Below are 25,795 nucleotides of genomic sequence, written 5' to 3'. Positions count from 1 at the left end.
TTGAACTCAATGTAAAATATGTAATTTTTGACAAGAACTATATAAAGGTGGGGGAATGGAGGAGTATAAGTACATAGTTTGTGTCCTATTGAAATTAAGTTGGTATCAAAGAAAAACAAGATTGATATGGATTTAAGAGTTTAATTTTAAGCCCCACAGTAAACACAAAGAAATTATCAGAGAATATGACCATAGAGATAAAAAGTAGAGTATGGGTTAAGAGAAATGGGGGAAGGGGCAATGGGGAGTTAAGAAATGAGTGTAGGGTTGCTGTTTGAGGTGAAGGGAAATTTCTAGTAATGGATGGTGGGAAAGAGCATTACAACATTCTAAATGTGATTAATCCCACTAATGGAATGCTAGGGAGGGGGTGGAATGGGAAGATTTAGGCTGTATATATGTTTCCACAATTGAAAAAAAAAAAAAAAGACAGTCTAAATAGATGACAATTGAATGCCAAGGATGAACCTGGATGGGATTGGAGGATGGAGGACAGGAGGCTCAAAGGGTCACAGTTGAGACATAAGGAAAAGGAAATATAGAATGTAAGCTTTGTATCATTGTTGAATCTCTTGTACTTCTTAGCTGCGCTTAATGGGATTGCATTAAAGAATGTTCTTGTTCATGGGAATTGTATATGTGAATTATAGTGTTTGTTCAAGGATGTGTGCAGCTTGCTCTCATATGTTCAGAAGACAGAGCAATAGATGTTGGATGATAGATAGGGAGAGAGGGAGGGAGGGAGGGAGGGAAAGAAATAGCGATGTGACAACATGTTAAATTTGGTTGATTGGGCTATCGGGGGTGGGGGGTCAGGGTATGATGGAGTTCTGTGTATGGGGTTAGTATTGTTTTTGCAACTGTTCCTATAACTTTGAATTTATTTCCGAAAAAAAAAAAAGAACAGTCATTCAAATTAAACAATTTGATAAATATAAAGTACCTATCATTATATCTGATGCATAATAGGTAATCTATAAATACTAGTTTCATATTCTACTATCCTCCCCCCACATGCTACATTCAAAATACAAATTCCTATTGTATGTATGCCACCAATAATTAAACAATACTTTAGATGTAATCTGAGAAATAAAAAGCAGACATTCCCTGCCCACAACCATAACTGTGGTGTGATTTCATTTAATTTTTGTCTTCTTTCTAATCAAGGGATCTAAACTTAGTGTCTTTCCTTTACAAGTTTTACAGGATACATGGATGTTTAGGTCTGGCAACTGGTGACAATTACACTAATGAACAGCCAATTTGTCGGAGAAATTAATAAATCCAAAATTTAAAGGATCTTTCTGGAAATTAAAACTTGTGCCATAGAATATATTTCATTGGAGACATTTAAAAGTTGGTGATTTTGGCTTTCAGGACTTGTCTAGAATATAACAGACCAAAACAAAGCATTAGAAAAACATTAACATGTGTGTTCCTGCCTGATTACTTGCCTTAAATATATCTGCTTCAATCTTAAGAGTCGGGAGTCAGTTAATGTTACAATTATTTAACTATTTCATTAGGTCCTAGTTTGTGTGTGTGTATGAGTATGTGTGTGTGAGGAGAGAAAGAAAGAGGGTGGGGGAGAGATTTAGAAATGAGAGATTTAGAAATGCTTGTGTCCAGTATAGTTTAAGCCTCAGGGTATATTTTGGTGCATGTCAACATATTAGTTCACTAATATATATTAGGAAGTCTTTAACGACAATGCAAATATTTTCTTTGTAAATTCCCACTACAGGCATTTTCAATGACTGATTAGCCAGTCTGGTGGCACTTTAACTTTTTTTCTTTCATTCTTTCATTTCATTTTTTATATCTGCTACTGAATTACTGAATCTGAATTATAATCCTAAAAATTAAATTATAGCTGTTGGGTTCTTTATTATAGCTTTCTTCCTTGTACTTCATAAATAACCTTTAAGCTCAATATACTCTCTTGAGTTATATGTAGGAGAAACTTTCCCCATAAATCTCATTTATCTATTTGCTTCAGTTGAAAAGTATACATATACTTTTTTCCTGGCTTCAAGCAAATATATGATAGTGGACTGATCGTTCGTTCAAAACAGTTTAAATGGCAGATTTCCTCTAGTTCATAACTGAAAAATAATTAGAGGGTAAGATAAATATTTTAAGTGATATTTTGAATGGAAAGACTCTTCATTACTTAGTATAATAAGAGAACGGATATGCATTTAAGAAAAAATTCACAGTACTCTAGTGACATTTTCTAGACCATGTTCAGAATGTCTAATTTTATGTAAATATTTCTATTAATTTTAACCATTGACAAAGTAACAGAGTACCTCTTACATCTTTGCTCTAAGAAAGACCAATTAAAATTTACTGTTGCAAGTTGTTTTAGTTTCCCAGCTGCTAAAACAAATATGAAACAATGGGTTGGTTTAACAGCAGGAATTTATTGGCTCCTGGTTTCAGGGACTAGAAGGCTTGCTACCTCCTGGGGATGGCATTTTCTGGCTGGTCATCGGCAATCTTTGGGGTTCCTTGACTTTTCCATCATATGGCAAATGTACATGGCAGCATTTTATCATTTCTCTTCTGGGTTCTGCTTACTTTCAGCTGCTGACTGTTCTCCGTGGCTTTTCTTTCTGCATCCAAGTTCCTTTGCTTATAAAGATTTCAGCCATATTAGATTAAGGCCCACCCCCATTCAGTTTGTGCACACCTTAGCTGATAACTTTAAAGGTACTATTTACAAATGGGTTCACAGTCACAGGACCAGTGGTTGGGACATGAACATGCCTTTTGTGGGGGACATGAGTCAATCCCCCAACACAAGATGATATGTGGATAGCCCCAAACATGAATTATAAGAACACTGTAATTTTCCTGACTATGCTTAGTTGAAGAATTACTATTAGCTCAGCAGCACAACATTAACGTGCCTCATGCAGGAAGTAAATGTAAAAAAGAAAAGGAACATTAAAAGCAGCATGAACACAGGCACCGTTGTGTTCTTTCTTAAGTGCATTTGTAACTTAACAGTTTCATTTTATATGAATGTTGTATATGGAAATGAAGCAAAAGTGCTCATACGGTAACAATAGGCAAAGCTCATCAATGTTGGCTTCTTTGGCTTCAAAGAAAATAAACAGTAAATGGTACTACAGTAAGAAATTCCTATAATGATGATAAAAGTCTGTTAGACAATGACTTGTTCTTGGGAGAAAAACTTGTTAAAAAAAAAAATCACCTTGACAGAAAACACAATTTAATTGGAATTCTTAATAAATAAAATTATAAAACATCAGTCCTCTGTATAACATAGTGAAACCTAGAGAGGTCAATGATGGTGATTAAATGTACAAATATAAAAATGTTTTTACATGAGGGAGAACAAGTGAATGTCAACCTTGCAAGGTGTTGAAAAAGGGATGGTATTGGTGAAAAAATATAATCAATGCAAACTAGAGTCTGTAGTTAATAGTAACACTGTAATATGCTTCCATTAAATGTAACAAAGGCAATATACCAAAGTTAAATGTCTATAAGAGGGGGATATATGGGAGAGGTTTAGGATTCTTGGTGGTGTGGTGGTGTTTGACCTTTTATTGTATTTTATTTTTATTTTATTTTTTATTTTTTAATTATTCTTATTTTAATTTTTTTTGGAGTAATGAATGTGTTCAAGGGCTGATTGTGGTGATGAACGCACAACCACATGATGATACTGTGAACAACTGATTATACAGCATGGATGACTGTATGGTATGTGAATATATCTCTATAAAATTGCAAAGGGAAAAAATAAACAGAGGGATACAAGTGCTTAAGAAAATGTGTAGAGAGGGATGTACCTATTCACTGTTGGTGGGGAAGTAGAATGAGGCAGCCCATCTAGACGTCAGTGTGGTAGTTCCACAAGAAGCTAAGTATGGAGTTGTTGTAAGGTCCTGCAACCCCATTATTGGGTATATATTTGGAAGAACTGAGAGCAGGGACATGAATGGACATTACACGCTTGTGATTATGCTGGCAGTATTCATGATTCACAATGGATGGAGGTGACTTAAGGGTACATCAAATGATAAAGGAATGGTGAACTATGGTGGATGCATACAATGGAATATTGAGCAGTGGCAAAAAGAAATGAAGTTGTGAGGTATGCAACTAGGTGAATGTCCCTTGAGGAGAGTATGTTGAGTGAAATAAGCCAGAATTGAAAAGACAAACATTATAACACCTTAATAATATGGAGTAACTATAATGTGCAATCTCTAAGAATTGCATCTGAGAGCACAGGTTATCATGGGAAGGCTTATGGTAAAGGTTCTTTGATTGTAAGTTCTTACAGCAGTCACATCTATTCATGAGTTGTAATGGTTATCTCTAAATTCTGAGATGCTGAGCTCTTTGTGTATAACCTGGTTGGTCTCTGGAACTTCAGGTATCTATGTGACACCTGAGACACAGAGCTAGAGTTCAAAAGCTATGAATGTCAGTATTACCCTATACAGCAACTGTTAAAAAAGCTGAAAAAGACTTCAGACTTCAATTAGAGATATGAATGAAGTGGATCTGGTTAGGACTAAGGCAAATCAGACTAAAGGGTAAAGGACGATACTGACGGTGTTTTAAAACTTCAACTTCTGTGTGAGACCAAAGGAAGAGATGTTTATTTGGTGCACACTAAATAATTTAACTTATATGGTCAATTTATTCAAACACCATGATTACATGGAACTTTGAATAGGAAGTGAGATCTGCTTGGTTTGTACAGGTTAGTGTGAAGCCCTGATACATCTCAAGGTAATTGTGGCAGGGAATAAAAATGTATTTACAAAGCCCCCTTTGAGGGACTGTGGAAAAATGTGGAAATATTAAACTTCCCCACCTGGGAAATTCCTGACATTCTCACAAGCACTGGGGACTACCAATTTAGAAGGCCAAGCCCTAGATCTTGGGGCTTGCCCTTATGAAACTTTTACCGCAAAGGAGAGGCTAAGCCTACTTATAATTGTCTCTTAGAATCACCCCCGAGAGAACCTCTTTTGTTGGTCAGATGTGGCCCCCTCTCTCTCTAAGCCCACTAGGCAGGTAAACTCACCACCCTCTCCTCTATGTGGGACATGATTCCCAGGGGCGTAAATCTCCCTGGCAATGTGGAACATGACTCCTGGGGATGAGCACTGTGGGATTGAGAAAGCCTTCTTGACCAAAATGGGGAAGAGAAATGAAATAAAGTTTCATTGGCTGAGAGATTTCAAAAGGAGTCAAGAGGTCATTCTGGAGGTTATTCTTATGCATTATATAGATATTCCTTTTTAGTCTTTAGTGAATTAGAATAACTAGAAGGAAATACCTGAGACTGTTGAACTGCAACCCAGTAACGTAGACTCTTGAAGACGATCATATAACTATATCTTACACAGTGTGACGGTTTGGAGGTATTATGTCCCCCAAAATGCCATGTTCTTTGATGCAATCTTGTGGGGGCACATGTATTAGTGTTGATTAGGTTGGAATCTTTGGATTAGGTTGTTTCCATGGAGATATATCTCACCCAACTGTGGGTAATACCTTTGATTTGATTATTTCCATGGAGATGTGGCCCCGCCCATTCAGCATGGCTCTTAATTAAATCACTGGAGCCCTATAAGTGCTCAGACAGAAGGAGCCCAGTGCTGCAGCTGAGACAGACATTTTGAAGATGGCCATTGAAAGCTGACGTTGACATTTTGGAGAACGCCATTTTGAAACGCAACCTGGGAGCAAGCAGACACCAGTTATGTGCCTTTCCAGCTAACAGAGGTTTTCCGGATGCCAATGGCCCTTCTCCAGTGAAGGTACCCTATTGTTGATGCCTTAGCTTGGATACCTTATGGCCTGTAACTTTGTAACCAAATAAACCCCCTTTATAAAAGCCAATCCATTTCTGGTATTTTGCATGAACAGCAGTATTAGCAAATCAGAACACAAAGTGTAACCATGTAATTGTAAAAATGTTGTGGCTCCCACTCCTTTTATCCAGTGTATGGAGAGATGAGTAGAAAAATGGGGACAAAATAAATGAATAATAGGGGAGGAGACAGGGTATGAGATATTTTGGGTGTTCTTTTCTATTTTTTTTTTTTTTTGGAGTAATGAAAATGTTCAAAAATTGATTGTGGTGATGAATGCACAACTATATGATGATACTGTGAACAACTGATTGTATACTTTGGATGACTGTATGGTATGTGAATATATCTCAATAAAATTGCATTTTTAAAAAATAAAGTTTTAGTGGCTGAGAGATTTCAAATGGAGTTGAGAGGTCATTCTGGAGGTGGTTCTTACATAGATATCCCTGTTTGTTTTTAGTGTATTGGAATAGCTAGAAGGAAATACCTAAAACTGTTGAACAGTAACCCAGTAGCCTTGATTCTTAAAGATGACTGTTTAACTATATGCTTACATGGTGTGACTGTGTAATTGTGAAAACCTTGTGGTTCACACTCCCTTTATCCAGTGTATGGACAGATGAGTAGAAAATGGGACAAAACATAAATGAATAATATGGGGTGATGGGGGAGATGGGATGTTTTGGGTGTTCTTTTTTACTGGTATATTTATTTTTTTGGTGTAAGGAAAATGTTCAAAAATTTTCTGTGGTGATGAATGCACAACTATATGATGGCACTGTGAACAACTTTACACTGTGGATGAGTATATGGTATGTGAATATATCTCAATAAAACTGAATTTAAAAAAAATCAGTCCTTGATATAAGTTCAAAAGCACCATCATTTGTCCCTCTGACATTTCATTGAGGATAAGGCACAGTTTTTCTAAACTGGATTCATAATATGGCCAGAACTGATGCTGAGATCAGAGTAGCTGCAATAAGAAAACATGAAAACTGCATTATATGGTTGAACTCTAAATAAATTTCTCTAAGCATATTTCATCGTCTAGGTTCACACATTTGTACAAGTTCTCAGCCTGAAAACCTCCGTCCGAATGCATTTCATTAAAATACAGAAATGAAACCTTCTAACAAAAAGAAAAGAAAGAAAATGTAAATAGAACTACTGTGAGGTGTGGCTAAAGGATAGCTGGGATAGAGGAGGAGGAAGAGGAGGAAAGTTTGAAATCCCTAAATAATAATTTCTGTAGACTGACCACAACAGCAATGGACAGTAAATCTGCCTATGAAGAATCTCAGTCCTTGCACCTGCTGTTTCTTCTGTAACTGTTTTTCTGCCTGCAGCAAATAGTATGTGTGAATTTTTAAATCAAAGGCTAAAAAACAAACTGAAATCTCCTACTTTTGTTGAAAGTCTTAGCTCAAGGCCAGGATTGGGAAGTACATATGCAAGCTGAAGCTTCTATAAAGCAATGCTGGATATAGGATTGTTGGAATAGTTTGTTCTCATTGTGAAGAATATTTTTTAAAGGTTATATTCAAATTCTACAATTAACGTAGTTTGATCTGTGGACTCACAGAATAAAAAGAATGGTATCACGTGCCATAAGTGTGATTCTGTGCTCCTACAATTAACTACTCCATATTCTATGGATGTTAGACCCTTTCATGACTCCATTTCCTTGTGCTGTATATTGCAACTTCCTGCCCTTATACTGTTTCCTTTTACTGGTCAGACTCCTGCTCACCCTCCACAACCAAGATATATATATGCCAGCTAATCAGTAAAGCTTTCATAGACTTCAGCAAACAGAGTTGATTGTACCATCACAGCACTGAGACTGATATTGGCTTTATGAGTTAACATGCTGGACTGTAATTTACCTGCTTAGATATGTTTCCCTTACTACACTATGGGATTCCAGATGGCAGGTTCTATACTGCATTTATCTTTGTGTCCTCAAAGTTGGTGATATATAGAATATGTTTAATAAATATTTATTGAATGAATTAGTGAAAATTAAAATATAACTGCTTTAAAAAAATGATGCTTTGCAGTAAATCAAGAGTACATTCACATATTGACTAGATACCTGGTCCTTTATTAATATTTAAAATATTTAAGAGTTATTGAAAACATTTCTGAGGGACACAAATCAATGTTTGCTGCATCTTAGCATCTGATACTGCAAAGCAAAATTCTAAAACATTGATGGCTTTTGTAACCAGCAGCAATTTGACAGGAAATGAATGAACAAGCTTAGATGTTAGTCTTGATGATATTACCACCATAATGCCACATAGTGTACATGGTTTAACATTCCAATGACAATGTATTTCTTAATCTTGAGGACAAGTGAAAATATAAGTATTTTTAAGAGATACAATGAAGAGCATTAAAGGGTAAAAAAATAAGAAAAATGAAACAATCTTTCCTCTTTTGGTTTGGAGAAACCAAAATGTGACCCATGTTTGCAAATGAAGTTAGAGCCTGAAATGCATCTATTATTATTTACACACATTTTCATCTCATATCTTAGTAATTAGTCTCAGGTTGCCTTGTTAAAGTTCACATGCTCCAACAAGAAAAACATGCACAATGTTTTTCTCTATAGTGAGGGTAATTTCTATAGAGAACAGAACACTGATCTACTATCAAAACATCGTGTGAATTCCCTGTAATTTTTTTTTTTATGATAAACACCACCAACAACCAAAACCACGTTTGCTGCGTATTTCAACCATTCCTTTCCAGCATACACGTGAAATCACTAACCATAACGATGGCCGTACGATGGTGAAAATACCCAAACCTTCCTTTCAATATTTAATCAAGCTTCTTAGTTAAAAATAAACCTTATAAATGCTACATAATGTGATGAATCACAGATGTTCCTATGTATGCAGTAAACAAAGTACTTTTTATGTAGATTATCTTATGTAATTTTAGCATCCTCAATGAAGCAAATTTTACTTTCATGGTTATTTTGCAGATGAGGAGTGTAACATTTCAAGAACTCTTGTTTCAAGAATAAACTTTTCTAATAGCACAAAACTAGTCACTTGTAGAGCAAGGTCTTAAAATCAGGTCATATAACTCTAAATACTATGGATCCCCACCTACCACACCCAAATATTGCATTCATCTTTAATAACGCAACTGTTATTTAATATCAAAAATAGTTTATCAAAAAGTAGGTAGAAAGCCAGGAACTGCGTGGACTGGACACCACAGAGCAATCTGACTTTGGGCATACTTCATACAACACTCATGAAAACGTGGAACTGCTGAGATCAGCGAAATCTGTAAGTTTTTGCGGCCAGGGGACCCGCGCCCCTCCCTGCCAGGCTCAGTCCCGTGGGAGGAGGGGCTGTCAGCTCCAGGAAGGAGAAGGGAGAACTGCAGTGGCAGCCCTTATCGGAAACTCATTCTGCTGATCCAAACTCCTACCATAGATAGACGGAGACCAGACACCAGAGAACCTGAGAGCAGCCAGCCCAGCAGAGAGGAGACAGGCATAGAAAAAAAACAACACGAAAAACTCCAAAATAAAAGCGGAGGATTTTTGGAGTTCTGGTGAACATAGAAGGGGGAAGGGCAGAGCTCAGGCAGGAGCCCAGGCCCTGAGGCGCATATGCAAATCCCGAGGAAAAGCTGATCTCCCTGCCCTGTGGACCTTTCCTTAATGGCCCTGGTTGCTTTGTCTCTTAGCATTTCAATAACCCATTAGATCTCTGAGGAGGGCCCTTTTTTTTTTTTTGATCCTTTTTTCTTTTTCTAAAGCGATTGCTCTGGGAGGCCCAATGCAGAGGGCTTCAGGGACCTGCAATTTGGGCAGGTCAAGTCAGGAGCAGAACTGGGAGAGCTCTGAGACAAAACGCAATAATCCAGTGGCTGAGAAAATTCACTAAACACCACAACTTCCCAAGAAAAGGGGGGTGTCGGCTCACAGCCATCATCCTGGTGGACAGGAAACACTCCTGCCCATCGCCAGCCCCGTGGCCCAGAGCTGCCCCAGACAACCCAGTGTGACGGAAGTGCTTCAAATGACAGGCACACACCACAAAACTGGGCGTGGACATTAGCCTTCCCTGCAACCTCAGCTGATTGTCCCAGAGTTCGGAAGGTAGAGCAGTGTGAATTAACAAAGCCCCAATCAGCCATCATTTCAGCAGACTGGGAGCCTCCCTACACAGCCCAGCAGCCCAGAACTGCTCTGGGGGGACGACACTCACCTGTGACATAGCACAGTCATCCCTCAACAGAGGACCAGGGGGTGCACGGCCTGGAAGAGGGGCCCACATGCAAGTCTCAGGAGCCATACGCCAATACCAAGGACTTGTGGGTCAGTGGCAGAAACAAACTGTGGCAGGACTGAACTGAAGGATTAGACTATTGCAGCAGCCTTAAAACTCTAGGATCACCAGGGAGATTTGATTGTTAGAGCCATCCCCCATCCCTGACTGCCCAGAAACACGCCCCATATACAGGGCAGGCAACACCAACTACACACGCAAGCTTGGTACACCAATTGGACCCCACAAGACTCACTCCCCCACTCACCAAAAAGGCTAAGCAGGGGAGAACTGCCTTGTGGAGAACAGGTGGCTCGTGGACGCCACCTGCTGGTTAGTTAGAGAAAGTGTACTCCACGAAGCTGCAGATCTGATAAATTAGAGATAAGGACTTCAATTGGTCTACAAATCCTAAAAGAACCCTATCAAGTTCAGCAAATGCCACGAGGACAAAAACAACAGAAAATTATAAAGCATATGAAAAAACCAGACGATATGGATAACCCAAGCCCAAGCACCCAAATAAAAAGACCAGAAGAGACACAGCACCTAGAGCAGCTACTCAAAGAGCTAAAGATGAACAATGAGACCATAGTACGGGAGATAAAGGAAATCAAGAAGACCCTAGAAGAGCATAAAGAAGACATTGCAAGACTAAATAAAAAAATGGATGATCTTATGGAAATTAAAGAAACTGTTGACCAAATTAAAAAGATTCTGGACACTCATAGTACAAGACTAGAGGAAGTTGAACAACGAATCAGTGACCTGGAAGATGACAGAATGGAAAATGAAAGCATAAAAGAAAGAATGGGGAAAAAAATTGAAAAAATCGAAATGGACCTCAGGGATATGATAGATCATATGAAACGTCCAAATATAAGACTCATTGGTGTCCCAGAAGGGGAAGAAAAGGGTAAAGGTCTAGGAAGAGTATTCAAAGAAATTGTTGGGGAAAACTTCCCAAATCTTCTAAACAACATAAATACACAAATCATAAATGCTCAGTGAACCCCAAATAGAATAAATCCAAATAAACCCACTCCGAGACATATACTGATCACACTGTCAAACACAGAAGAGAAGGAGCAAGTTCTGAAAGCAGCAAGGGAAAAGCAATTCACCACATACAAAGGAAACAGCATAAGACTAAGTAGTGACTACTCAGCCGCCACCATGCAGGCGAGAAGGCAGTGGCACGATATATTTAAAATTCTGAGTGAGAAAAATTTCCAGCCAAGAATACTTTATCCAGCAAAGCTCTCCTGCAAATTTGAGGGAGAGCTTAAATTTTTCACAGACAAACAAATGCTGAGAGAATTTGCTAACAAGAGACCTGCCCTACTGGAGATACTCAAGGGAGCTCTACAGACAGAGAAACAAAGAAAGGACAGAGAGACTTGGAGAAAGGTTCAGTACTAAAGAGATTCGGTATGGGTACAATAAAGGATATTAATAGACAGAGGGGAAAAATATGACAAACATAAACCAAAGGATAAGATGGCCGATTCAAGAAATGCCTTCACGGTTATAACGTTGAATGTAAATGGATTAAACTCCCCAATTAAAAGATATAGATTCGCAGAATGGATCAAAAAAAATGAACCATCAATATGTTGCATACAAGAGACTCATCTTAGACACAGGGACACAAAGAAACTGAAAGTGAAAGGATGGAAAAAAATATTTCATGCAAGCTACAGCCAAAAGAAAGCAGGTGTAGCAATATTAATCTCAGATAAAATAAACTTCAAATGCAGGGATGTTTTGAGAGACAAAGAAGGCCACTACATACTAATAAAAGGGGCAATTCAGCAAGAAGAAATAACAATCGTAAATGTCTATGCACCCAATCAAGGTGCCACAAAATACATGAGAGAAACACTGGCAAAACTAAAGGAAGCAATTGATGTTTCCACAATAATTGTGGGAGACTTCAACACATCACTCTCTCCTATAGATAGATCAACCAGACAGAAGACCAATAAGGAAATTGAAAACCTAAAGAATCTGATAAATGAATTAGATTTAACAGACATATACAGGACATTACATCCCAAATCACCAGGATACACATACTTTTCTAGTGCTCATGGAACTTTCTCCAGAATAGATCATATGCTGGGACATAAAACAAGCCTCAATAAATTTAAAAAGATAGAAATTATTCAAAGCACATTCTCTGACCACAATGGAATACAATTAGAAGTCAATAACCATCAGAGACTTAGAAAATTCACAAATACCCGGAGGTTAAACAACACACTCCTAAACAATCAGTGGGTTAAAGAAGAAATAGCAAGAGAAATTGCTAAATATATAGAGACGAATGAAAATGAGAACACAACATACCAAAACCTATGCGATGCAGCAAAAGCAGTGCTGAGGGGGAAATTTATAGCACTAAATGCATATATTAAAAAGGAAGAAAGAGCCAAAATCAAAGAACTAATGGATCAACTGAAGAAGCTAGAAAATGAACAGCAAACCAATCCTAAACCAAGTAGAAGAAAAGAAATAACAAGGACTAAAGTAGAAATAAATGACATAGAGAACAAAAAAACAATAGAGAGGATAAATATCACCAAAAGTTGGTTCTTTGAGAAGATCAACAAGATTGACAAGCCCCTAGCTAGACTGACAAAATCAAAAAGAGAGAAGACCCATATAAACAAAATAATGAATAAAAAAGGTGACATAACTGCAGATCCTGAAGAAATTAAAAAAATTATAAGAGGATACTATGAACAACTGTATGGCAACAAACTGGATAATGTAGAGGAAATGGACAATTTCCTGGAAACATATGAACAACCTAGACTGACCAGAGAAGAAATAGAAGACCTCAACCAACCCATCACAAGCACAGAGATCCAATCAGTCATCAAAAATCTTCCCACAAATAAATGCCCAGGGCCAGATGGCTTCACAGGGGAATTCTACCAAACTTTCCAGAAAGAACTGACACCAGTCTTACTCAAACTCTTTCAAAACATCGAAGAAAATGGGACACTACCTAACTCATTTTATGAAGCTAACATCAATCTAATACCAAAACCAGGCAAAGATGCTACAAAAAAGGAAAACTACCGGCCAATCTCCCTAATGAATATAGATGCAAAAATCCTCAACAAAATACTTGCAAATCGAATCCAAGGACACATTAAAAAAATCATACACCATGACCAAGTGGGGTTTATTCCAGGCATGCAAGGATGGTTCAACATAAGAAAATCAATCAATGTATTACAACACATTAACAAGTCAAAAGGGAAAAATCAATTGATCATCTCAATAGATGCTGAAAAAGCATTTGACAAAATCCAACATCCCTTTTTGATAAAAACACTTCAAAAGGTAGGAATTGAAGGAAACTTCCTCAACATGATAAAGAGCATATATGAAAAACCCACAGCCAGCATAGTACTCAATGGTGAGAGACTGAAAGCCTTCCCTCTAAGATCAGGAACAAGACAAGGATGCCCGCTGTCACCACTGTTATTCAACATTGTGCTGGAAGTGCTAGCCAGGGCAATCCGGCAAGACAAAGAAATAAAAGGCATCCAAATTGGAAAAGAAGAAGTAAAACTGTCATTGTTTGCAGATGATATGATCTTATATCTAGAAAACCCTGAGAAATCAACGATACACCTACTAGAGCTAATAAACAAATTTAGCAAAGTAGCGGGATTCAAGGTTAATGCACATAAGTCAGTAATGTTTGTATATGCTAGAAATGAACAAACTGAAGAGACACTCAAGAAAAAGATACCATTTTCAATAGCAACTAAAAAAATCAAGTACCTAGGAATAAACTTAACCAAAGATGTAAAAGACCTATACAAAGAAAACTACGTAACTCTACTAAAAGAAATAGAAGGGGACCTTAAAAGATGGAAAAATATTCTATGTTCATGGATAGGAAGGCTAAATGTCATTAAGATGTCAATTCTACCCAAACTCATCTACAGATTCAATGCATTCCCAATCAAAATTCCAACAACCTACTTTGCAGACTTGGAAAAGCTAGTTATCAAATTTATTTGGAAAGGGAAGATGCCTCGAATTGCTAAAGACACTCTAAAAAAGAAAAACGAAGTGGGAGGACTTACACTCCCTGACTTTGAAGCTTATTATAAAGCCACAGTTGCCAAAACAGCATGGTACTGGCACAAAGATAGACATACAGATCAATGGAATCGAATTGAGAATTCGGAGATAGACCCTCAGATCTATGGCCGACTGATCTTTGATAAGGCCCCCAAAGTCACTGAACTGAGTCATAATGGTCTTTTCAACAAATGGGGCTGGGAGAGTTGGATATCCATATCCAAAAGAATGAAAGAGGACCCCTACCTCACCCCCTACACAAAAATTAACTCAAAATGGACCAAAGATCTCAATATAAAAGAAAGTACCATAAAACTCCTAGAAGATAATGTAGGAAAACATCTTCAAGACCTTGTATTAGGCGGCCACTTCCTAGACTTTACACCCAAAGCACAAGCAACAAAAGAGAAAATAGATAAATGGGAACTCCTCAAGCTTAGAAGTTTCTGCACCTCAAAGGAATTTCTCAAAAAGGTAAAGAGGCAGCCAACTCAATGGGAAAAAATTTTTGGAAACCATGTATCTGACAAAAGACTGATATCTTGCATATATAAAGAAATCCTACAACTCAATGACTATAGTACAGACAGCCCAATTATAAAATGGGCAAAAGATATGAAAAGACAGTTCTCTGAAGAGGAAATACAAATGGCCAAGAAACACATGAAAAAATGTTCAGCTTCACTAGCTATTAGAGAGATGCAAATTAAGACCACAATGAGATACCATCTCACACCGATTAGAATGGCTGCCATTAAACAAACAGGAAACTACAAATGCTGGAGGGGATGTAGAGAAACTGGAACTCTTATTCATTGTTGGTGGGACTGTATAATGGTTCAGCCACTCTGGAAGTCAGTCTGGCAGTTCCTTAGAAAACTAGATATAGAGTTACCATTCGATCCAGCGATTGCACTTCTCGGTATATACCCGGAAGATCGGAAAGCAGTGACACGAACAGATATCTGCACGCCAATGTTCATAGCAGCATTATTCACAATTGCCAAGAGATGGAAACAACCCAAATGTCCTTCAACAGATGAGTGGATAAATAAAATGTGGTATATACACACGATGGAATACTACGCGGCAGTAAGAAGGAACGATCTGGTGAAACATATGACAACATGGATGAACCTTGAAGACATAATGCTGAGCGAAATAAGCCAGGCACAAAAAGAGAAATATTATATGCTACCACTAATGTGAACTTTGAAAAATGTAAAACAAATGGTTTATAATGTAGAATGTAGGGGAACTAGCAGTAGAGAGCAATTAAGGAAGGGGGAACAATAATCCAAGAAGAACAGATAAGCTATTTAACGTTCTGGGGATGCCCAGGAATGACTATGGTCTGTTAATTTCTGATGGATATAGTAGGAGCAAGTTCACAGAAATGTTGCTATATTAGGTAACTTTCTTGGGGTAAAGTAGGAACATGTTGGAAGTTAAGCAGTTATCTTAGGTTAGTTGTCTTTTTCTTACTCCCTTGTTATGGTCTCTTTGAAATGTTCTTTTATTGTATGTTTGTTTTCTTTTTAACTTTTTTTTTCATACAGTTGATTTAAAAAAGAAGGGAAAGTTAAAAAAAAAAAGAAAAACAAGGGGAAAAAAAAAAAGATGCAGTGCCCCCTTGAGGAGCCTGTGGAGAATGCAGGGGTATTCGCCTACCCCACCTCCATGGTTGCTAACATGACCACAGACATAGGGGACTGGTGGTTTGATGGGTTGAGCCCTCTACCACAGGTTTTACCCTTGGGAAGACGGTTGCTGCAAAGGAGAGGCTAGGCCTCCCTACGGTTGTGCCTAAGAGCCTCCTCCCGAATGCCTCTTTGTTGCTCAGATGTGGCCCTGTCTCTCTAGCTAAGCCAACTTGAAAGGTGAAATCACTTCCCTCCCCACTACGTGGGATCAGACACCCAGGGGAGTGAATGTCCCTGGCAACGTGGAATACGACTCCCGGGGAGGAATGTAGACCTGGCATCGTGGGACGGAGAACATCTTCTTGACCAAAAGGGGGATGTGAAAGGAAATGAAATAAGCTTCAGTGGCAGAGAGATTCCAAAACGAGCCGAGAGGTCACTCTGGGGGGCACTCTTATGCACACTGTAGACAACCCTTTTTAGGTTCTAAAGAATTGGGGTAGCTGGTGGTGGATACCTGAAACTATCAAACTACAACCCAGAACCCATGAATCTCGAAGACAGTTGTATAAAAATGTAGCTTATGAGGGGTGACAATGGGATTGGGAAAGCCATAAGGACCACACTCCACTTTGTCTAGTTTATGGATGGATGAGTAGAAAAATAGGGGAAGGAAACAAACAGACAAAGGTACCCAGTATTCTTTTTTACTCCAATTGCTCTTTTTCACTCTAATTATTATTCTTGTTATTTTTGTGTGTGTGCTAATGAAGGTGCCAGGGATTGATTTGGGTGATGAATGTACCACTATGTAATGGTACTGTAAACAATCGAAAGTACGATTTGTTTTGTATGACTGCGTGGTATGTGAATATATCTCAATAAAATGAAGATTTAAAAAAAAAAAAACAAACAAAAAAAAAACTAAAGGACAAATGGGGTGGGATGGGGGGATGAATTGGGTGTTCTTTTTTCACTTTTATTTTTTATTCTTGTTCTGGTTCTTTCTGATGTAAGGAAAATGTTCAGGGATAGATTGTGGTGATGAACACATAACTATATTATCATACTTTGGACAGTGGATTGTATACCATGGATGATTGTATGGTGTGCGAATGTATTTCAATAAAACTGAATTTAATTAAAAAAAAAAAAGTTGATGGATCTGGGTATCTGGATGGAGGTGTGTTACAGTTTTTTCTATGAATTTTATATTATTATGCAACTGTTAGGTATGTTTGAAATTATTTCAAAATAAAATATTTAAAAAAAAATAGTTTATCTTTATTTTTGTTTATAGAAAATGAGAAAGGGAAAGATAGGATCTTGGTTGAGGCTACCTTACAATTAATATAATAAAAATAACCTAACACCTTTAAACAAAGCAAAACCAAAATCAGGTCTGCCTAGCCATGCAGTTGATGATTTAAGTAAAAATCCAAACCAAAGATTCCAACATATCTTCTTCTTTATTGAGCTATATAATGGAGAATCAAAACCACTACGTATTTTTACATGCCCTGAAACATAGACTGCTAATGCACACTGAACATGTTCATTGAATAACTCACACCTCCCATTCATTTTCTGAGAATAGTTTTATGCAATCCTAACTATATTTCACAATGCTAACTCAAGTGTTATTTGAGATGCTGAATAGGGATATTTTTTATTCGTGGCAGACAGAATAAAGAAGGGTATAACATATTGTTTCAAATCACATTAATAATGCTTAAGGATTTTAGAACTAAAATTTGTCATTCCATGGAAAGGTAGAATCCCAAAATACTCCTAAAATATGCATTTAAATAGTCATAGTTTTTGTTTACTTCCCCTGCTATCTAACATGGAGGCTGACAGATAATCCTTTAGGCCAATTGTTCTATGTATTTATGGGTCCATGTTTTGTTTTGTTTTAAAGTTAAATTGAATTTTATACTAAAGGACTGCAGCTATGTCTGTATACAAGGGTAAGTTCTTAAAGTTTCAAATTTGATTAGACAGGGAGCTAACACAGTTTACAAAGTAAAAAGCTTCAAACCCAAGACATTTTAGGCAATAGTGCATAATATGCTAGATGACACTGCTTATTTACAAAGTGTTAGACTGCAAAACAGCTCTCTAATATGCTGTTTAAGGACTCAGAGGGAAGACAAAAGAAGAGCAGAGTTCTACAAATTCTGATGCTGAGTCAGGGAAACCTGATGCAGGGGTGGAATTCATATGTTCTCAGTGTGCAACACAGCAATGGCAGCATAGAGGGATGTAGGAGTTGGGAAAGAAAAATCAGTTGTTAGACAGTGACCCAATACCCCAAGGAAGCATCAAACAACTGTATTCCTATGGCCAGCATGACCCAGGGCTGGCCAACATCTTAATTCCTTGCTCACAAAGTAATTTCAACTTGCTCTACTGAAGGATTAACTTCCTTTTCTCTGCTTCCCACCCACACCAACCAATGACCATGCCCCTGATTCTACACGGAAAATAAAGGTAAAAACAATTATTACAAGAGTCTTTTTTTTTTCAGTTTAAATAAAAGAGGGAATTTATCAGAAGAATACAAAGTTTCTTTCAGGGAATCCAACAGCTGCAATGGGTCAAAAGCTAGAAGCATGGCTTTCTGAAGGACAGAACAAGCTGCGGTCACAAAATCCTTCTTCTGGGCCCTGCGTGATCATGAAGAGAATATCCCAGAGGATAGCCCCCCACATATATTGCACAAAGGAGTAGAATGTGGACTCATTTCTGCTTGCTTTTTGATCCTTATAGTCCTTAATGCTCGCCTCAAACTTGTCAAGCACATGTTGGCAGAAATGGCTTAACAGTTGGCAGAGCACCTTGAGTCTGAATGTGCAAATTAATTTTGCTCTCTGAAGGATGGGTTGTAGTGTAACCACAAAATTCCACTTCTGGATTCTTCACGATCATCTAATGAAGAGAATTTCCTGGGGTGTGGTTTTTGTCGTGCAATACAAATGTCACACAGTTTCTATCTGTTCCAGCTGCCTAAAACATTTGCAGGGCAGTCTTCTTCTTGCCTTCAGCCACTGAGGTCTTCAATCGAGTTATTTTTCTCTCCAGCTCCTGGTTGTCTTTCATCATGGGGGTGACTTCCTGGCTCCTCAGGTGGTGCTGGCCGACCAGAGGTTCTGCTCCATAGCGGGAAACATATGGGCCAAGCAGGAAGGAAGGACCAATCCACTGAAAGAGCCGAGAACGGAACACAAGGGTTGTTTTTGTTTTTGGTACACATCTATCTGTTCCATAAGGTGAAAAAAAGAACTATGGAGATATCCCTTTTACTGAAAATTTTAAGAACATTACCCATACCCTCAATTCATCTTGTATAACTCACAGAATGAAAACATTTCTTCTAAATGGAAGAAGTCAGAATTTTGTTTAACTAAGTAGATAATGTTGCTTATCCAAATAAGGCAAAGTGGGATTGAAAGAAAATGAAATAAGGCCAAATAGTCCATAAATTTATAGATTCATTCTTTATGATGATCTAGTTTATGTGTGATTTTAATCTCTCTACCCCATGGGCCTATTTTAGCCAAACAATATTTCAGCTTGTCAAAGATAAAGCGCACTGTGCATTGAATTCACTGTAGTTCATTTCCTTTGCCAACAGGGACAGAACTAAAATTTAAGATAAGAGTGCTTCATAACAAGTCCAGCCCAAAGTAGCTCCTGGCCTCTCAGAGTTTAATGAGACATTCAATCTAAGAAATAAATTAAATGACATTTTCGGATCATGCTTAATGAAGCAGGTATCTACAGAAGCTCTAGATTGCAATACTGTTCTTATAATCTGTGGAGAATAGGGCAGGAGAATGTCATCAATCATTTGGGACAAAATGGCACTCTGTGGAATAGAAACTGTTGAACCTCAGTAGCTCCTGGTCTCAATCATGGCCCAGAACTGGTTTCTTGTTATGTCAGAACCATAAAACTGTTTCCACGTGTCTATGTTAATTCCATAAGCCAGTGTCTCGTCAGTATCATAAACACATAAAAACAGACAGTGTTGATGAAAACTCCTGAATGAACAAAAAGCCAGGGAAAACACAATGTTGGAAAAAGATGTCAAAAATAAATAGAAAATAGTGAAATTTTCCTATAACCAGAATGAAAGTAAAAGTGGCATGTCTAAAAGACATACTAAGAGCCATACTTGTTAAGAAGAGAGTCCTGTTAGAATTACACTGAAAGGAATATAACAAAGGGTGGTCCTAACATAGAATGCAGTTAGCCTATCATTTGGCTGGTAATGCCTGAGGCACGGAGATTGGTAGGGAGACAACAACTCTGATGAACCTATAAATTCAATTAGCATCTATGATTCCAAATTAACAAGTTATTTGACTTAAAAATTCAGTGACAATAAGTTTAAAATGTATTATTAGAGGCGGGGCCAGATGGCGGACTGGTGAGCTGTATGTTTTAATTACTCCTCCAGGAAAGTAGGTAGAAAGCCAGGAAATGCGTGGACTGGACACCACAGAGCAATCTGACTTTGGGCATACTTCATACAACATTCATGAAAACGTGGAACTGCTGAGATCAGCGAAAGCTGTAAGTTTTTGTGGCCAGGGGACCTGCACCCCTCCCTGCCAGGCTCAGTCCCATGGGAGGAGGGGCTGTCAGCTCCAGGAAGGAGAAGGGAGAACTGCAGTGGCAGCCCTTATCGGAAACTCATTCTACTGATCCAAACTTCAACCACAGATAGACTGAGATGAGACACCAGAGAATATGAGAGCAGCCAGCCCAGCAGAGAGGAGACAGGAATAGCAAAAAACAGCATGAAAAACTCCAAAATAAAAGTGGAGGACTTTTGGAGTTCTGGTGAACATAGAAAGGGGAAGGGCAGAGCTCAGGCCCTGAGGCTCATATGCAAATCCCGAAGAAAAGCTGAACTCTCTGCCCTGTGGACCTTTCCTTAATGGCCCTAATTGCTTTGTCTCTTAGCATTTCAATAACCCATTAGATCTATGAGGAGGGCCCTTTTTTTTTTTTTTAATCCTTTTTTCTTTTTCTAAAACAATTACTCTAAGAAGCCCAATACAGAAAGCTTCAAAGACTTGCAATTTGGGAAGGTCAAGACAAGAGCAGAACTAAGAGAGCTCTGAGACAAAAGGCAATAATCCAGTGGCTGAGAAAATTCACTAAACACCACAACTTCCCAAGAAAAGGGGGGTGTCCGCTCACAGTCATCATCCTGGTGGACAGGAAACACTCCTGCCCATCGCCAGCGCCATAGCCCAGAGCTGCCCCAGACAACCCAGTGTGACGGAAGTGCTTCAAATAACAGGCACACAACACAAAACTCGGCATGGACATTAGCTTTCCCTGCAACCTCAGTTGATTGTCCCAGAGTTGGGAAGGTGGAGCAGTGTGAATTAACAAAGCCCCATTCAGCCATCATTTCAGCACACTGGGAGACTCCCTACACAGCCCAGCAGCCCAGAACCGCCCTGGGGGGACGGCACTCACCTGTGACATAGCACAGTTATCCCTCAACAGAGGACCAGGGGGTGCACGGCCTGGAAGAGGGACCCACTCGAAACTCTCAGGAGCCATACGCCAATACCAAGGACTTGTGGGTCAGTGGCAGAGACAAACTGTGGCAGGACTGAACTGAAGGATTAGACTATTGCAGCAGCTTTAAAACTCCAGGATCACCAGGGAGATTTGATTGTTAGAGCCACCCCCCCTCCCTGACTGCCCAGACAAACGCCCCATATACAGCGCGGGCAACACCAACTACACACGCAAGCTTGGTACACCAATTGGACCCCACAAGACTCACTCCCCCACTCACAACAAAGGCAAAGCAGGGGAGAACTGGCTTGTGGAGAACAGGTGGCTCGTGGACGCCACCTGCTGGTTAGTTAGAGAAAGTGTACTCCACGAAGCTGTAGATCTGATAAATTAGAGATAAGGACTTCAATTGGTCTACACATCCTAAAAGAACCCTATCAAGTTCAGCAAATGCCAAGAGGTAAAAACAACAGAAAATTATAAAGCATATGAAAAAACCAGACGATATGGATAACCCAAGCCCAAGCACCCAAATCAAAACTTCAGAAGAGACACAGCACCAAGAGCAGCTACTCAAAGAACTAAAGATGAACAATGAGACCATAGTAAGGGATACAAAGGATATCAAGAAGACCCTAGAAGACCATAAAGAAGACATTGCAAGACTAAATAAAAAAATAGATGATTTTATGGAAATTAAAGAAACTGTTGACCAAATTAAAAAGATTCTGGACACTCATAGTACAAGACTAGAGGAAGCTGAACAACGAACCAGTGACCTGGAAGATGACAGAACGGAAAACGAAAGCATAAAAGAAAGAATGGGGAAAAAAATTGAAAAAATCGAAACGGACCTCAGGGATATGACAGATAATATAAAACGTCTGAATATAAGACTCATTGGTGTTCCAGAAGGGGAAGAAAAGGGTAAAGGTCTAGGAAGAGTATTCAAAGAAATTGTTGGGGAAAACTTCCCAAATCTTCTAAACAACATAAATACACAAATCATAAATGCTCAGCGAACTCCAAATAGAATAAATCCAAATAAACCCACTCCAAGACATATTCTGATCACACTGTCAAACACGGAAGAGAAGGAGCAAGTTCTGAAAGCAGCAAGAGAAAAGCAATTCACCACATACAAAGGAAACAGCATAAGACTAAGTAGTGACTACTCAGCAGCCACCATGGAGGCAAGAAGGCAGTAGCATGACATATTTAAAATTCTGAGTGAGAAAAATTTCCAACCAAGGATACTTTATCCAGCAAAGCTCTCCTTCAAATTTGAGAGAGAGCTTAAATTTTTCACAGACAAACAAATGCTGAGAGAATTTGCTAACAAGAGACCTGCCCTACTGGAGATACTAAAGGGAGCCCTACGGGCAGAGAAACAAAGAAAGGACAGAGAGACTTGGAGAAAGGTTCAGTACTAAAGAGATTTGGTATGGGTACAATAAAGGATATTAATAGAGAGAGGGGAAAAATATATATGACAAACATAAACCAAAGGAAGATGGCTGATTCAAGAAATGCCTTCACGGTTATAACGTTGAATGTAAATGGATTAAAATCCCCAATTAAAAGATATAGATTCGCAGAATGCATCAAAAAAAATGAACCATCAATATGTTGCATACAAGAGACTCATCTTAGACACAGGGACACAAAGAAACTGAAAGTGAAAGGATGGAAAAAAATATTTCATGCAAGCTACAGCCAAAAGAAAGCAGGTGTAGCAATATTAATCTCAGATAAAATAGACTTTAAATTCAGGGATGTTTTGAGGGATAAAGAAGGCCACTACATACTAATAAAAGGGGCAATTCAACAAGAAGAAATAACAATCGTAAATGTCTATGCACCCAACCAAGGTGCCACAAAATACATGAGAGAAAACCTGGCAAAACTAAAGGAAGCAATTGATGTTTCCACAATAATTGTGGGAGACTTCAACACATCACTCTCTCCTATAGATAGATCAACCAGACAGAAGACCAATAAGGAAATTGAAAATCTAAACAATATGATTAATGAATTAGATTTAACAGACATATACAGGACATTACATCCCAAATCACCAGGATACACATACTTTTCTAGTGCTCACGGAACTTTCTCCAGAATAGATCATATGCTGGGACATAAAACAAGCCTCAATAAATTTAAAAAGATTGAAATTATTCAAAGCACATTCTCTGACCACAATGGAATACAATTAGAAGTCAATAACCATCAGAGACTTAGAAAATTCACAAATACCCGGAGGTTAAACAACACACTCCTAAACAATCAGTGGGTTAAAGAAGAAATAGCAAGAGAAATTGCTAAATATATAGAGACGAATGAAAATGAGAACACAACATACCAAAACCTATGGGATGCAGCAAAAGCAGTGCTGAGGGGGAAATTTATAGCACTAAATGCATATATTAAAAAGGAAGAAAGAGCTAAAGTCAAAGAACTAATGGATCAACTGAAGAAGCTAGAAAATGAACAGCAAACCAATCCTAAACCAAGTAGAAGAAAAGAAATAACAAGGATTAAAGCAGAAACAAATGACATAGAGAACAAAAAAACAATAGAGAGGATAAATATCACCAAAAGTTGGTTCTTTGAGAAGATCTACAAGATTGACAAGCCCCTAGCTAGACTGACAAAATCAAAAAGAGAGAAGACCCATATAAACAAAATAATGAATGAAAAAGGTGACATAACTGCAGATCCTGAAGAAATTAAAAAAATTATAAGAGGATACTATGAACAACTGTATGGCAACAAACTGGATAATGTAGAGGAAATGGACAATTTCCTGGAAACATATGAACAACCTAGACTGACCAGAGAAGAAATAGAAGACCTCAATCAACCCATCACAAGCAAAGAGATCCAATCAGTCATCAAAAAGCTTCCCACAAATAAATGCCCAGGGCCAGTGGCTTCACAGGGGAATTCTACCAAACTTTCCAGAAAGAACTGACACCAATCTTACTCAAACTCTTTCAAAACATTGAAGAAAATAGAACACTACCTAACTCATTTTATGAAGCTAACATCAATCTAATACCAAAACCAGGCAAAGATGCTACAAAAAAGGAAAACTACCGGCCAATCTCCCTAATGAATATAGATGCAAAAATCCTCAACAAAATACTTGCAAATCGAATCCAAAGACACATTAAAAAAATCATACACCATGACCAAGTGGGGTTCATTCCAGGCATGCAAGGATGGTTCAACATAAGAAAATCAATGTATTACAACACATTAACAATTCGAAAGGGAAAAATCAAATGATCATCTCAATAGATGCTGAAAAAGCATTTGACAAAATCCAACATCCCTTTTTGATAAAAACACTTCAAAAGGTAGGAATTGAAGGAAACTTCCTCAATATGATAAAGAGCATATATGAAAAACCCACAGCCAGCATAGTACTCAATGGTGAGAGACTAAAAGCCTTCCCTCTAAGATCAGGAACAAGACAAGGATGCCCGCTGTCACCACTGTTATTCAACATTGTGCTGGAAGTGCTAGCCAGGGCAATCCGGCAAGACAAAGAAATAAAAGGCATCCAAATTGGAAAAGAAGAAGTAAAACTGTCATTGTTTGCAGATGATATGATCTTATATCTGGAAAACCCTGAGAAATCGACGATACAGCTACTAGAGCTAATAAACAAATTTAGCAAAGTAGTGGGATACAAGATTAATGCACATAAGTCAGTAATGTTTCTATATGCTAGAAATGAACAAACTGAAGAGACACTCAAGAAAAAGATACCATTTTCAATAGCAACTAAAAAAATCAAGCACCTAGGAATAAACTTAACCAAAGATGTAAAAGACCTATACAAAGAAAACTACATAACTCTACTAAAAGAAATAGAAGGGGACCTTAAAAGATGGAAAAATATTCCATGTTCATGGATAGGAAGGCTAAATGTCATTAAGATGTCAATTCTACCCAAACTCATCTACAGATTCAATGCAATCCCAATCAAAATTCCAACAACCTACTTTGCAGACTTGGAAAAGCTAGTTATCAAATTTTTTGGAAAGGGAAGATGCCTCGAATTGCTAAAGACACTCTAAAAAAGAAAAATGAAGTGGGAGGACTTACACTCCCTGACTTTGAAGCTTATTCTAAAGCCACAGCTGTCAAAACAGCATGGTACTGGCACAAAGATAGACATATAGATCAATGGAATCGAATTGAGACTTCGGAGATAGACCCTCAGATCTATGGCCGACTGATCTTTGATACGGCCCCCAAAGTCACTGAACTGAGTCATAATGGTCTTTTCAATAAATGGGGCTGG

General features: G+C 38.2%; 1 protein-coding gene and 1 pseudogene across 1 annotated transcript in view; both read right to left on the bottom strand.

Annotated features, from left to right (window-relative positions):
• LOC119522295 (protein diaphanous homolog 2-like) overlaps nt 1–25,795 on the bottom strand; it is a 308,625-nt gene that overhangs the window by 121,534 nt on the left and 161,296 nt on the right. The window lies entirely within an intron of this gene.
• Nucleotides 18,408–19,032, bottom strand: LOC119522749 (annotated as a pseudogene).

Source organism: Choloepus didactylus, chromosome X (genome assembly GCF_015220235.1).
Source record: "Choloepus didactylus isolate mChoDid1 chromosome X, mChoDid1.pri, whole genome shotgun sequence".
Lineage (NCBI taxonomy): Eukaryota > Metazoa > Chordata > Mammalia > Pilosa > Megalonychidae > Choloepus > Choloepus didactylus.
This window is presented reverse-complemented; position numbering and strand designations above follow the sequence as displayed.